We start from the raw sequence: 15,738 nt of genomic DNA, 5'->3' as shown, positions 1-15,738 counted from the left end.
GCTTTAAACTCCATCTGATAAAACAGAGCGGGGTAGATCGGCAAGGAGAGAGGAAACGCCGTGCCTGGCTTTGATCATTTTCAAAAGGAATTGTCACGTGTGATTTTTCCAGAAGATGAAGGCACCAGGTGAAACTACTTCATATCCCGAGACCTTTCCTCTGCTGAAGCAACATCTGCTTCTCGTTTTCTGCAGGTCTGGAGGGTGGTGCCATCCGTCCTGCCAGGGCTGTCAGCGGCTGGCTGAGGGTGGAAAGGAGGCTGGAGGGTGATGAAGAGGAGTTCACCCCCATCTGATGAGGGGTGGGCAGGCAGGAGGGTCCCTGCCAGCTCCTGGTGACACGGGGACCAGCTCCTGGTAGGTTTGCAGAAAGAGACCCTGATGGGAAAGGGAGAGCAAGACACAGTAGGGGGACTGTAACCCTTGGGGATGGGTGAAACCCAACTGCTTCCAGCTCCTGTTCCTCCCCAGGGAAGGCACTGGGGGGTTGCCCTGGGGTGCAGGGGGATGCTGGCACTGGAGGCAGAGCAGCTCAGGCAGGACGATGCTTTACTTCCCTGCTCCTCAAAAACCTTCTCCTCTCTCCTGACTGTTTTTCCATTTCTTCCCAGCATCCATCCCTGCACACATCCAAAGGCTCTCTGGCTTCCCACCACACAGCAGTGCCCAAAGAAATGGGCAAAAGGGCTGGAAATGGGAAACGGCTCCTCAAGGGGAAGGTGGCAGTGTCCCCATGCCATCGCTCACAGGGCAGCCCATGGTCACACGCCCTCCCATGGGACAAGTAGAGCTGGAGTGACACATTCCCACCTCTCTGGCAATGAGGAAGAGGATGGGGTGCTGCCCACAGACATGGGGACCATGCTCACAGCACATCCAAGGGTGGCAGGTCCCTTCTTCCCTGTGTCCATGACCCCAGGGTTGGTCCCACTTGTCCCAGCTCTCCTGTGACCCTGCCACAAGGATGTGTAAGGTGCTCCCAAACCCCAGAAACATGGCTGTGGCACAACCTCCACCCATTTCAGCACCCCAAAGCATCTGCCTGAAACCAGGCTATGGTCAAAGCCAACATTAATTATAACTAGTTCCTTAATAGCTGAAAATAACTAATGCAATGCTCTCCGTTTGGTGCCAGTAGGGAACAAGCCTGGAGTAAATGAGCTCATGGTTGGGAATCAAAGATTAACAGACTATCGAGGAGTAATTTCTTCTCCACATGAATTAGCAAATCGTGGGTAATTATTGTGGACAGAGCTAGGCAGGTTCATTTGACTAGGTCAGTTAAGAAAAGCCTGGGATAATTAAATTGTCTCTAGAGCCAGCCACAATGCTGGAGTCGGAAAAGGCCCTTTCCTCCTTGCGTTTCTTCTTCTGGATAAATCATGTCTGCCTTCAGTGCCAGCCTTGGGGGCAGATCTGCACTGGTAGGGGAGGTTTTTTTTGATTACTTGTTTGGTGACAGACTAAACCCATTTGGGGGTGGCTGGACCCAGGACCACAGCCAGCCTTGTCCCAAAGGGGGTCCTGGTCACCCACCCCTGCCATGGGTGCTGCCCTCAGGGCAATCCTTGCCTTTTGCGAGGGGCTGGGCAGGGAGGTGACAGGGCTGAAGTCAGTGGCACATTCCTGGTTTCTGCAGCCTCGGCCGTGGCAGACACAGCACCCCTTGCCTGTGCTCCCTGCCCAGGGCAGGACTTGGCCTGGTGGTGCTTTGCTTTTGCCTTTCCCTGCAGACAAGGAGTGGGATAAGCTGTTTTCAGAGAGGCTGGAGTCAGTGGTCACTCACACGCCCGTGGCTGCCTGGAAGGAATAACCTCAGCGTCCCTTGGGAACTGATCCTGGAACAGGGAGAGCTGAGGAGGCTCCTGGCTCTGTTGTTTTCTCTGGACATTACCTGGATGTGGGATGCACCGAGCAGTTCTCCTGGTGCTCGATGCCGACTGGAAAAAAGATGCAGCATCATTAAAAATAGAAGCATGAAAGATTATTTACATTTCAAGAATAGCTGAGGTCCTTAAAGAAACTTCCATCATCCTTTAAAGGCTCTTAGTCAAACGCTGTTCATTATTAATGCCTGTTGGCTTTATTTAGCCTATGACTACAATTATATATTTATGAGGTAATCAGCAATTGGAAATTTCCCTGTAATGGTAACTGGAGCTTGGCATCCAAATAAAATGAACACCATTAAGAAAGTATTGCGGTCATTGGGGTGGATCAAGTGTGCTAATAGCCCAACTAACAGCAATTAAGTCAATTAACCATTCAGACATATGCTGCTCAATTTCCCTGCTTAAACAGCCCGGTGCATCTGCGAAATTTGTGGAACTTATTTATGGTGTAAGCGGCTGCGAGTCATTATTAACCAGGGGAAACAGGGAAAATAAGGGAGGCTTGTAAAAAATTAACTACTGCAGCAAAAAAAGATCTGCTAATTGCCCGTTCCCCTCGCCACAGGGGAAGGTTTCGTTTCCCAGGGTATTTATTTATTACTTTTTTGAGTGGCTCTGAGCAGGCTGTGGCACAGTGGATGGGCACAGGGTGAGGGAGGCAGAAAATCTGCAGGGACAGAGCCACAGGATGGACCCCGAGCAGGAGTGCAGGAGGAGAGCAGGAGCACTGTGTCCGTCTGTCCCCTGGGGCTGTGACTCAGATGTGGGGGAAAAATGCAACAGGGATAAGGAAGGAGACGCTGAGCAGCCCCTCAGCCCACGGGCTCACAGCTCCCCATGCACAGGAGACACCCTGGAGCTGAGCACCCAGCACCCAGTGAAGGCTCTGTCCTCCTCCCCCTCCCAGCCCTGACCCTCCCCAAGCCCCTTCCTCCCTGTGCCTGTGGGTCCCAGGCAGCCCCAGGTGGTGACACAGCCCTGAAGCCACCAGCATTTCCATCAGCCACCCTTCAGCTCCCGAGCCCTGGGGACTTGATGACACCAAGTGCTTCTCCTCCTCCTTCCCCGTTTCGTTTTCCTGCCTTCTGTCCAAACGAGGATGTTCCGAAGTTTTTGTTAAGTGCCTGTTTTAATGAAGCCCATTTAAGTTAACCTGGCCATATAATATACAGGAGAAACCCACCATAAATATAGGTAAATAGAGATTGTAAAGATAAATAACCGTGCAGGTGTGTGAGGAGTGATAATGTGCTCTATTTACTGTGCTCCCATAACGGGCCAGTAAAAGATACTGCGCCTTTAATGACTCACTTTCTGCTGGCAGCCAGCACTCACCGTTAGCAAGCTAAGGATGCAGTGACACAAAAAGCTTACAGATAATTAAATATTGATTTTTGTTTTCTAATCCTATATAAAAATTGTCCTGGGTCTCCCAATGGTAGTTTCATCTCACTAGGACACAGGGAGGGCTATTAACCCTATTTGGTTTCAAGCTGTTGTAGAACAAATAAACAGGGAGGCTGGGAGAAGGCAGGCACGGTTCTGTGGGCAGAGCCAGCTGCCAGCCCTTTCTGCCCCCCCTGGTCTTGCCAGCAGCCCCACACCTGAGCAGGTGACAAACCTGAGGCATTGCAGCTGCAGCTGTTTTGGGGAGGGTCACAGCAGTTTTGCCTGTGCTGGTTGGGGTGGTTCCTGTAGCAGGGGCACCTCTCAGTGCCCCTAGGACAGACCCAGGGTTTGGTGTGCAGGGGGCACAGTGGGGATCCTCTCTGCTCCTGGCAGAAGGAAAGTGAAAGCTCAGCCCCATGAAGGAGGGGCAGTTGGTGCACTGTGCAGACCCTACATCACAAGGGCCCCACTTCTTTCACTGAATCACATCTCCACTGTTCTCTGATGCTCCTAAATCCACCCTGTGCCAAGCAGGTTTAGATCATCCCAACAGATTTCTCCTGGAAGGATCTGTTTTGAGTCTCATGCAGAATGCACACAAAACTGCAATACTCTAGTTGGATTTCCACTTCTGGAGAGCGTGGCGAGAAGCTGCTTTGTGCAAGGAGGTGGCTGGAGGAGCTCAGAAGCAAAGACAGAGGGACTAAGCAGGCCCTGGAGCAAAGGCTGAGGGTACAGGGCCAGGTCAGGAGCCAACAGGGAATTCAGAATAGCCTCAGCAGCTGAGACAAGGGCTTGGCTCAGCCTGGCTCTGCAGCACAGTCACAGCGTGGGGGTTGAGGGGGATTCTGCACCCACTGTGACAGCCCAGCCTGGTGGTGACTGGAGTGTGGGGAGCAGGGGGTGACCCCGTGTGCCTGCCCGCAGCACGCAGCCACCTTGCTCTGCGGTGAGAAGAAAGGTATTAAAACAATATCCTCTGAGCCTGCCATGCATGATGTTTTCTCTCACTGTCGGGAAAGCAATTGCCTCCAGCAAAGATCTATTTCCTCGGCTGCTCATTCCCGAGCACGCTGCGAGGGCTGTGCGCACACTGTGGAGCGGAATAAACCCACAGCCACCACCGAGCTGCTCATTCACAAAATGAACCGAGGGGCCTCCCCTCCCAGTTATCTTTTCAGAAGCTCCATGCAGCATAACCCACACTGTTTACAGACTTGGGGCTGGGAGTAAATCCTGTTGCTTTACATAATTCCCGTCCTTTGGTAAATCGTGCCGTTTGTGAGGGAGAGAACGTCCCCTCCCCACACTCCTTCTGATGCTGTGTATAAATGAGTCGTTTGAACACGCCGGATGAGTCTGATCATGGGGAAAAGAGCAAAACATCCTCCTGAAAAGCTGCACGCACCATTTGCTGAGAAATCTTAAATATTTTCCTTGCAGAAGCCTGTAGATTCAATGCTTCCCTTGCCAACGTGCTGTGCACGCTAAACCCCACTCAGCCATGAGGAGCAGTTCAAGAAATAATGAATTCAAGTGTGCCTGAACTTTGTGCTGGTCCCAAACATCCCGGGACAGTGAGCTGGGGCTGTGATTCCTCATTGGATATCCACTGGAGCCTCAAGGCCCGGTGCTGGCCCCTCAACCAGCCCCACTGGCTCTGCTCTGTCCCATCTCCCACTTGGCCTTGCCTCTCCCAGATCAGAGGCTGCCCACCCAGCACCCAAGGAAGGAGGGCTGGATGAAGCAGCAGACCAAGGAAATGCCCCTGAATCTGAGCAAATAACAACAAGGTCTCTTGTGGTCGTGTGACTCCTTCTCTCTGCTCCTCTGGGGGTTCTCCACCCCGTTCTCATGCTTTCCCAGCAGCTGCTGATCCCAGCTCACTCCTTGTCTTGTCTCCTTCAGGAGTCCTGGCAGATGAGCAGGGGAAAGTGTTGGCAGTGCCAAGCAGCTTCCCCAGGGGCACCGGGGGGCTGGGGAGGCAAAGCAATCCCAGCACTGCCACTGCCCCTGCCCTGAGGCACAGCCCTGTCCTGGGGACCTGCTGCCTCTGCTGGCACGATCATCTCTCCCATCTCCTGTGGAACTGGAAATCCAGAAGGCAGGACCGTGACTCTGCTTTCCCTCCCCTCTTCCCCTTTGCTGCCCCCCTTCCATTCCCTCATGGGAGCTGTGGACTCGCTGAAGCCCAGACTTCCATCGGATATTGCAGACTCCCCAGCCCTGCAGCCACCCAGCAGCCCAACCTGCACTGGCCTCTCCTGGGGAGGCAGCTGCCTCCAGCCTGGGGAGAGTGAGGCCAGAGCTGCGCTGCCAGCCGTGTCCTCTGGAACGTCACCAGCACAAACACCGCTGACATGCCAGGACATCTGCCCACTCCATCTTCTCTGTGCAGCAAAACCACCCCGGCTCCTGCCAGGGCACGGCCAAGGCAGCCCCCGCCCCAGGAATGGTTTGTGGGCAACCTGGCGGCTGAAACGCTGGGGGGGACCTTTCAGACACAGCCACCCGGCAGCCGCTGATTGAGACTCAAAAGAAATTCTTTGAGGGCAGCAAGATGTCAGGCCAACGCAGGAACAGCAGCAGGTTTGAGAGTACAGACGCGTTAGTCAGAGCTGATGAATGCTGGCTTGTCAAGCCTCCCCATTTCAGTCCTGGATTGCCTTTAAAGTTTGCCAAGTCACTTTTCAGCATTTGTGTGGGCAGAAGGAGACGTGCAATTAAGCTGCAATTGCTGCACCAAAGCCGAATACTTTCAAGTTTGTTATTTCCTCAAAAATGACAAAACGCTGGGATCGAGTCAAGGAACAGGACGGCAGCTCCTGTTGCAAAGCCGCCGTGGGCACGGTGCTGCGCTTGTCCAAAGCTGGATCCCGCTTCTGCTGAAGGATGAAGACGTGCACATCAAAAGCTACATTAGCATTTGAGAAGCAGGGTGGGGAATGGAGAGCCGGGATCCAAGCCCTGCTGGGAGCGCAGGTGACGCGCAGACCGTCCGTGAGTCTGTCTGCAGGAGCCAGCGCAGCCTTCGGGGACACGGAGCCGCTGCAGCAGCCGGGGGCAGCGACAGCGTGTGACACCGGGGCAGGACAAGGGGGGCTCGGAGGTGGTGGCCGCAGTGTTGTCCTGAGCTCAGATTTTGGGGGTGAATGAGCTCACAGAGACCCCCCAGGAGCTGCACAGCTCCCTCCGTGCCGGGCTGCCAGGAGGGACAGGGCTGGCCCCACGGTGGCCACTGCTGCCACTCCCCACGGGCTCTCCATCCTGAGGCATCCAGGAGGCTCCCACAGCTCGTGAAAAGCCACTGGCCAGGTGGGGATGGCTTTGAGCGAGGGGTCTCTGCCCTGGCTGTGGCTTCAGCAGCTCTGCCGTGGCACATACCAGGTGTCCCCTCTGTCCCCTCCCTCTCACCCCAAATCCCAGCCCAAGCTTCTGCCACCCACCCACGCCACACCCGCCCACGTCCTTTTTCTTCTCTGCCTTTCTGGGGTCTTGGCATGGCTGGGAGCAGAGTTTTCCTGCAAGGCTTTGGCAGCAGCCAAATAACTATTATTCCCAAACATAAAAGGGACAGTTTTGTGGATCCCTTTTCCCCCGAGGTTTCCTGTCAGTGTCTGCAGATGCAGAGCTGTGTGCTGCAGCCCATCCGTCCTGCCCATAAACCATCCCGGCTGCAGAATGAATCGATTTGGAGCCTGTTGGCTGCTAAACTGAATTAATTTCACCCTAAAGGGCCTCGCTGAAATGCAGCAAAAATCCCACCAAGAGACCCAGGGGCTGGGAAATGGCGAAATGCCTGTGCTGAGGACTCTTTGGGCATATCACGATAATCCCTGAGAGTCCCCGAGCAGCAGGGACAGGAGTCACCCGCTTGGTGGGGAGCTTTTGGGTAACATATTGCTTTTTAATCAGCGCTTAAACACGAAATGCTCTTTTCCATCTAATCCCTGCGATGATTTCACAGCAACTCCTCCTGCCACCCAGTTTAATGCAGAGACCGACTCCTTCAGCAGGCAACGTTTACCCAAAATATGTGATTTCATTGAACAGTCATTTTCTGCCGCCTTTTTGCTGACTGCACAAAGCTGCCTTTGGGTGCGAGCGGCTCCACTGCCAGCTCTGCTTCCATTCCTGCTGCAGACAGGCAGCAGCAACTACAAAATAATGAATTAACCTGCACAAATAACTCAACAGCTGGATGGAGGGAAAAGGAAATATCAAGTTTTGGTGGCGTATCTGAAGTACGTTGCTGTAATCCTGGTGCACGTGGATCTGGTGAGCTGTTGGGGTGATCCCTGCAAAAGCTGGGATTGGGAGGAGACCCCGAGCTGGGCAAGGCTTGGCCCTGGGACCCACATGCACCACAAGGAAGGTAAATGCAGGAATAAGTCAATTTAGTTACTGGGATTGGAGCATCTTCTAGGCATCGTGGATAATTCCATCCACTGCACACCAGTGCACGAGGCTCGCTGCCATGGGGGCTGCCCAAATGGAGCTCAGGTTTTCCAGTCAAAATGTCTAAATTTGGTGAAGTCTGGGCTGGAGTATGGTCCTGGAGCTCCCTACCTGCCCTCCCAGGAAACCAGCATTGGCTGCTGGGCTGGCACACACGGTGGGACACAGGAATTACTTTAAACAGAGCCCAGTTTATCTCCTTCTTGTGCTGGTTAACTCAGCCATGGGTTTAAGCACAGCTTAAACTGTTCTAATCCAGAATGCAGGAGGTAAAATCCACAGATTTACACCAGCTTTAGTAAGTGGTGTTGAGCAAAGCCAGCAAAACTCGGTGTCCCTGTGAGCCCTGAATGGAACTGCAACACCCTCAGAGGTTGATGGGATTTGTGCTGCGTCCTGAAGCCCAAATTCCTGATCCATCTTTCTGGAAAACCTGGGTTTTTCCCCCCAAAGCAGCATATTCTTCTACACTGGGGCTGCTGATGATGTGACTGGCAGAGCAAGAAGCTGTCAGGGCTGAAGGCTGGATTTATCTGCTCAGGACCAGGACACCGGGGTGCACACCCAGCTCCCACCCTCCCTTTTGAGGCCATTTCACTACTGAGGGTCCAAACTTGTGAGTCCAGAAACCATCTCTTTGGAAATTGCTGTTATATAGGAACAGAGCTCCTGTGGCGACATGAGGATTTTGACAAAGTTTAATTCCAAAGAAAATTGAAACAAAGTATCTCAATAATGCAACGATGTTCTTTTTAACATTTTCCAAATGTCACATTTTGATATTTCGCTTCCAAATGCCTTTTCTTTAGAAATTTATACTAGTTAAGGAAATTAAGACGGGATTAGATTTCTTCCCAGTGTAATGTCTGTGGTTGTGCAGGGCAGAGGAGGCAGCAGGACCCCAGACCTGCCACCCCTGCGGGATCCATCTCCTGTCTCAGCTCCCAGCCTCCCCTCAAAAGCCTTTGGGTCTGTAGAGATGCACAGGCTGAGATTTTGGGCAGATTGCTGGGTCTGAGGTCCCTTTTGACCTCAGAATAAATTCACAAATGAACAGAAAACCACGGAAAAAAATCAGGTTTGATGCTGGAAAGAGACTTGGGGAAAATTCAGAAATGCCACGTTTGTCACTGGCCTGGAGGAGACTGATATCACAATTACCCAGAGAGAGGAAACACTATCTTTTACTTGAAAGTAAAAATGTGAGAGAAGGGAGGAGAAAGGGAAAAGCCTGATGGTGGGGCATGGGCAGGCTGGGGAACTGAATCTTAAAACCAACCAGAATCCAGGGCTGCAGGAGATGGGGTTGGGCTGCGACCTTCTCTTGGGTGGATTCTGTGCTGACCAGTCCCTACTGCCTGCTGTGGCAATGTCCAGTACCAGAAACTGAGGGAAGAACTTGTGTCAGCTTCTGCTGACTGTAGAAAGGGATTTCTGAGGGCCTTGGAGTATTTTACCCACAAACCAGCGTGAAGTGTCAAAGGTGGCATGGATTATTGGGGATTTCCTGGAGCAGGAAGGATCAGTGCCAGGGCAGGGGCTGCAGCAACCTTTCAGCGTCTCCTTTCAAATGACAGTTCGCAGCAGAGATCTCGAAGGCAACGACAGGAGGAAAAAGCTGCTAAACCCAAGCACGGGCAGAGATCCATTCCCCACCATGGTCTGAGGAACAAAGCACTTCCCAGGCGAGTTCAGCCACAGCCTGTGTGCAGGAGCCATATGGGCCGTGGGCGTGCGTGGGCGCCTGGCAGGGCTCGAGTGCCCACTCCTTCCTTCCTTCCTTCCCCACACACCCCCAGCAGGGCCTGGGAGAGGCAGGACAGGGAGCTGGGAGGGGGGTCTGTGTGTGTGCACTCGTGTGCATCCCTGTGTGCAGGCACAGGAGTGTGTAGGCGTGCTGGGGGAGGAGTGTTTCTGTGCTCGGAAGCCCCACTAATCCCCCCCAAAAAACGCTCCTTACATGCGGTGTCACTGGCTGTCACAGACGAGCACACCTCTTCTTCTGTGGCGGATCATGACCTCGGTGCAGGAGGGGACACCTGCACCAGACTGTGTTTGTCCTCTGGTGTCACTCAGAGCCCAGCTCCACTCCTCAGGTGCGTTTCTGCAGGACACTGAAATGACAGCACCGCTAATTACACCGATACAGGGTTGTTTCACCACGCTATCAATAGATATTGTTTTCCATAGAGCTGCACGATGGCATAAAATCCCAGGCACCCACGAGTGGCTGAGCAGAGGCGTGGGGTCCCGGCACTCAGGGTGTTCTTGCTGGAGCTCACTCCTCCCGCGGGCACTCAGCTTTCCCCGAGCCCGCACACAAAACGCTCCACCAAAGTCTTCGCCTGCGCCTTTACAACACCTTCAAAGCCGTTTTCCCGCAGGGTTTGCCGAGGTCTTCTCAGCTGCAGCCTGCTGAACTCCCTTTTTTTTTTTTTTTTATCTCAGGAAGGGGATGAAGGAGCCCCTCCGGGTGGCGGCTGGTCCCGGCAGCGGGGCCGGGAATGGCTCTGCAAGAGGCGGCAGCGGGACATCCCCCGGCGCTCCGTGTGCTGCTGCCGATAAGAGCGGGGCCGGGAGAGCCGGGCGTGACGGGAATAGCGAGCCCTGCTCCCGAGGCTCTGAAAGGAGCCACGGCCCGCCGAGACGGAGCAGCCTCCGCACAGCAGCAGATAAGGGAAGATAAGGACAGGCGGCAGGAAGCCACGAGTCACGGGGTGGGGTTTGTGCGCCTTTAAAGAGGAGGTTGTGCCCGGGCCCGATGGTAGGATAGCAGACCCTTGCTCCTTCTGATATTTCAAAAAGCGACATGAAGGCTTAAAATGTAATTCTAAATTTAGATTCGTGTCTCCTCTGCAGCTCCTTCAAAGCCCTAAAGGAACAGTCAAAATTTCAGAGGAAATCTTTTTTTTCCCTCCTCTGCAGCATCCTCGGCATTGCCTTTGCTCGGCAGCCTGTACCGAACACAGGGAACGAGACAATAAAACCCCACAGCTGTGTTCTGCTGGTTGAAATCCACTTCCACGCAGCAAGAAGGAGATCCAAGACTTTGGCTGGGGGAAGCAGAGGGGTTTGTGTAGCTGGTGGTTTATTTTTCCCGGCTCCAGGTCTGTACACAGCCCTGCACCCAGAGCTGCCTGTTCCAGTGGGGTTCCCAGTGCTGTCCACAAGGCTGTGGGTGCCAAGCAGCTCCAGCCAGGCAAGGGGGATCCCGAGGCACCAACGCTCCCCACCCAGCTGGAGATGAGCAATGCCAATGCCCCCAAATCCCTTCTGTCTCACCCTTGCCCTCGGCGAAGGAAGAGCCAAGCTCCAGCCCTGGCACACACACTCTGCACGGGAATCGCTCCTATTCCTGGACATTTGTGGGAACTGAGCTGCTGTTTGAAGCTTAATTTTGCTACTGAACTCTGAAGTTTTCTCCCCAAGCCCTAAAACAGTGGGGAACCACCTGTCCTGTGAGCCATCCTGTCCTGCCACCTGCACAGCCATGGACAGACACACCAGCCAGGGTCTCCCTCCGTTATCTCCCGGGATAAATCCACACTCCACAGGATGGTTTCAGATTTATGCCAGCACAACTGAATTGAGCAGGTTAATAAATGGCTCCTCCATTAATAAATAGAGAGCTACTTAAGATCATGAACTTCACGATGATGACAAGGTCGTGCCCACCACTTCTGCCCTCATAACTTCTCCAGCATTAGTACCACTGGCAGTTCAGCTTCCCTGCGTATCCACAGGCAAGGAGGAAAGACGTCTAAATGTGGGAGCGATTCCCAAAGAACCCCAGGAGGGATCCCTGCAGGAGGCAGAGCTGAAGTGCCAGCACACCCCATAGCCGGGGGGCCCCTGGGGTCTCACTTCCCCCTGTGACTTTCTCTCCCCCTCTCTTCATGGCTCCAGCTCTTGAAATTATGTCACTCTCTTCTTTAACCATCTGGCTCCTGCAAACAAATATAAGTCCTCCTACACAGACCCGCTGGTGACAGGCCTGATCCTTCCCTGGCTGACACCAGCATCTCGCTGCTGACTTGGGAGAAGCCTCTCGTCTCTTGGAGCAGCATTCCCTGAGAGCAGAGGCTCTCCTGGAGAGGCTGCAGCACTGGCAAAGCAGCTCCTGGCCCCAGTGTCCCCCTCTCCTGTTCCCTGAAGAGCTGGTGCTGATGGGTGGGCTCTGCCCTGAGCACCCCAAGAGTGGCAGCAGGACCAGGCAGGGCTGGTGTCACCCTGCACCCCAAAATCAGCCCCTGCAGCACCTGGAAGGTGCCAGGTGTCACCTGCCCACCTCCTTTGCAGGTGCTGGTTCTGTCCTGGCATCCTGTCAGAACTCCAGCTGGAGCAACAATTCCCAAAATGTTTGCCCAGACTGAAGTCCTGGCCCTCGGGCTCTCCCAGGCCCTGCCAGTGTCACTGTCACTGCCAGCACAACCCACAGGGCTCTGTCACAGCCTCGAGGAGCAGCTGCTGTGGGAGGGCTCCTGGCAGAACCAGGGAACTCCAAAGGAAATCCCAGACTTTTCTTGTTCTCCAGGTCTGAACAATCCTTCTCAACACCTCCCTGGGAACAAAAAAAAAAAAAAAAAAAAAAAAAAAAAAAAGTATGTTTGGGTCAATAAAAGCAGTTGGCTGAATAATGGTGATAAAATATTTCATTCTGACTTTGATTTTGAGAAACTATTAAGGAACAAGATGAATCTGAAAATGAAACCCCAGCAGCCACTTCCATCGAGGCCCCAGAAAATGATTTAACCTTATTAAAAGGTGGGGGAGGGGTTATTTCAAAGCAAAAACTTATTAACATAGAAATGCTCCTGTGAAAATAGCTTCAGATTGATACATTTCTGACAGGTAAAAATTGAATTGCACAACTGTCAACCTGCTGTGCTTGGACCCAACACTTTAACTGGGGTTTGGAGGGATACAGGTGTAAAAGGGTTTCCTCAAATTCAGATTGTGTCTCATGTTCAGGGCTGAGTGAATGAAACATTCTCCAGTTCACAAAACACACAAAAAAAATAAATAATTTTTGACCCTTGGTGAAACAAAGAGTTCTTATAACCCAGTTCCGAGGTGAGCAGAGCAACTCTTGGTGCAGGATTGAATTCCTTCTTTCTGAATATTATTTTCATATTCTCTTTTAACTCATCAAACAAATTTTGAAAACCATGGGACAATCTGGGTCAGAAGGAACCTTGAATCTCATCTTGTTCCACCCCCTGCCATGGGCAGGGACAGCTCCCACTGCACCAGGTTGTTCCAAACCCTGGCCAGGGATGCGGCTGCCACAACTTCCCTGGACACCTCAGCCTGCCCTGACACCTGAGGGGTGGCTGGTGGCTCCTGGGACCCCTGAGCCATCGTCCTCACCCTGGACAGGGACCCACTGCTCTCCCAGAGGTGAGAAACTTCCTCCCAGCCCTGCCTCATCCCAGGAGCGGCCGCCCGGTCCTTCCCCTTGTCTATTGGTGTCTTTTGATTACAAGTCTGCTTTGAAGAGACACTAATTGCAGCCTGCACACAATGCTGGTAATTATGCCTATTACATTTTGATTCATTTCCATATGTCAACACTACTACAAGGGGGATTTTGGGGAGGGGGGGGGAGGCAGAGCACCATTTTATAATCGTTATTGTCTGAAAAAAAAAAAAAAAAAACACCCACCAAAAAAACCTGCCCAGAGCGTGAGTGAAGTGTTCTTTGTGGAAATTGAAAATAAGATTATAAATAAAAGTCTTCCTCTGACATCCAGAAAATGGACACTTTAGAATAAATTGCCACTGTTGATCAGGAAGATTGCCACCTCCCTTTTACATTAATGAGGCAAAGACTCTTCAAGGCCCTAATAGCAATATGTTGGAGGATGTCATTTCAATAGCTTCTTTCTTAATAAAGCTTGACCCTAATATTCCCTTTGCTGTCACTGGCTTTGTCCTACCAGACACTGCCGTGATTTTTAGCTGCTAATCAAGAGGAAGAGGGGGCTGGGAGAAGAGCAAGTGGTGCAAAGAGCTGCAGAAGCCCCAGGAAAGAGGTTCTCCTGTCCCCAGCCGTGGTGGGACCCCGGCTGGTGGCTGCTGGGGGGACACTGTGCTGGCAGGTCACAGCGAGAAGTGTCTGAGCCACCACCAGAATCCCAGAATCTCACCAAAAACAGCTCGTCCAGTAGTTTGTGCTCAACCCCAAAGCCCAAATGTGAGCAGTATGAGGAGTGGCTGAGGGAGCTGGAGGGGCTCAGCCTGGAGAAAGGAGGCTCAGGGGGGACCCTCTGCACAACAGGAGGGGACAGCCGGGGGGGAGTCAGGCTCTGCTCCCAGGGAACAGGGACAGGAGGAGAGGAATCTGCATCCAACTCTGCCGGGGAGGGTCAGGAGGACATCAGGAGGAATTTCCTCATGGAAAGAGTGGTCAGGCCTTGGAAGTGGCTGCTCAGGGAGGTTTGGAGTCCCCATCCCTGGAGGTGTCCAAGGAAGGACTGGATGTGGCCCTCAGTGCTCTGGGCTGGTGACAAGGTGGGAACTGGGCACAGGTTGGACTCAATGGTCTTGGAAGTCTTTTCCCACCTGAATGACTCTGGGAATCTGTTAAAATGCCATGAATGGTTCGAGCCTGGGTGCCCACTGTGGCACTGCAGGGACATTGACTCACCCCCACCTGTGCCTCTGTGGCCCATCTCCCTGCAGGTACCACAACCAGCTGATTCCAGGGTTTGCAGAACTGGGGGCAGGCCTGATTTAGGAATCCATAAATACAAGTTAAAAAGGGCATGGTGGTTGGTTGTTTCTGTAAAAGCGTCGATTGAAAAATTTGGTTCCTCGTGTCTCTTGGCAGATCCCCTGCCCGTCACTGGTGGCATCAGTTGTGTCATGGTGTGTTTGAAAGCACAGAGTAACGTGATGTGACTGGTGCAGCAGGCAGGAGCTCACAAAGGGAGTTGCTCTGCCAGGCACCCAGCCCCTTCTTTTTGTTAATTGGAGTCTGAAGATAAAAACAGTTCAGTTTTGTGCTAAGCACTGCGGCAGGAGGGAGTTTTTGGAATTGTTCACAGAGAATCACAGAACAACAGACTGGACTGGGTTGGAAGAGACCTTAAAGACCACCCAGTTCCACTCCTTGCCATGTGCAGGGTCACCTTCCACCATCCCAGGCTGCTCCAAGCCCTGTCCAGCCTGACCTTGGACACTTCCAGAGATCCAGGGGCAGCCACAGCTTCTCTGGACAACCTGTGCCAGGGCTTCACTGGAATTATGGGGGTAGTGGGCAGAGTTCATGACAAGCCCCCAGTCTGCATGTTCCAAACTCCAGCAACTGCCCCCACAGCTCCTATGCTCAGCCCCTGCCTTGGTCCAGCCCCAGCTGCAACAGCTCTGTTCAGCAGTGAGGGATATGTGTGAGAGAAGAAAAGGAGAAGAATGCAAAAAATGCAGCAGTCAGGGCATGTTAAACCCCCCAGAACTGCCTCCAAAATAATCCAGCCGGTTTTGAAGGCAGGCAGCACAGGGGTTACTCCTGCCCTGGCTCTGCAGCAGGAATTCTGCCCTGACTGCAGTGACCACAGCACCGGGATAAAGACACATCTGCTGGGCTGAGCCTGTGTCCTGCCCCAGCTCCAGCTCCAGAATGTGGTAAGGAGGAGAATGGCCATGGAGGGAGTCCTGAGAATGTGGAGAATTGGAGTGAAAAATAGAGCTGATTGCTAATAATCCATGCTGGACACTTTGGGACCTGCCCTCCTCTCTGATGGAGCTGCCCCAGGAGCAGGCACAGCACCGGTGACACAGTGGCACTCACAGTGACACTCTCAGTGTGACAGGGCCACAGGCACCCCCTGCACCACTGGACACCACTGCCCAGCAGGAAGGAGCAGATCCCATCCCTTGTGTTCTGCAGGAATTAATGCTTTGGAAGATTCCACAGACTAAACTGCTGCTGGGGCTTTGGAGGAGGCCTTCATCTCTCAGGATTTCAAGAGGCTCCTGTTTTAAGGAAGTGAAATTT

General features: G+C 53.0%; 1 long non-coding RNA gene across 2 annotated transcripts; it reads right to left on the bottom strand.

Moving 5' to 3' along the window:
• Positions 1–8,419: 8,419 nt before the first annotated feature.
• LOC136368726 (uncharacterized) lies at positions 8,420–10,391 on the bottom strand. Of its 2 annotated transcripts, none has more exons than XR_010744902.1 (3): positions 9,964–10,391; positions 9,700–9,853; positions 8,420–9,330 (listed from the first exon to the last, which is right to left on the bottom strand). It is a non-coding gene; the product is annotated as an uncharacterized lncRNA (long non-coding RNA). The 2 variants fall into 2 exon arrangements; XR_010744901.1 differs by having other exon boundaries at positions 10,102–10,391.
• Positions 10,392–15,738: the final 5,347 nt, after the last annotated feature.

This window comes from Sylvia atricapilla, chromosome 17 (assembly GCF_009819655.1).
Source record: "Sylvia atricapilla isolate bSylAtr1 chromosome 17, bSylAtr1.pri, whole genome shotgun sequence".
NCBI classification, from domain to species: Eukaryota; Metazoa; Chordata; class Aves; order Passeriformes; family Sylviidae; genus Sylvia; species Sylvia atricapilla.
The sequence above is the reverse complement of the archived record's forward strand: the minus strand, read 5'-3'. Positions and strand labels throughout refer to the sequence as shown.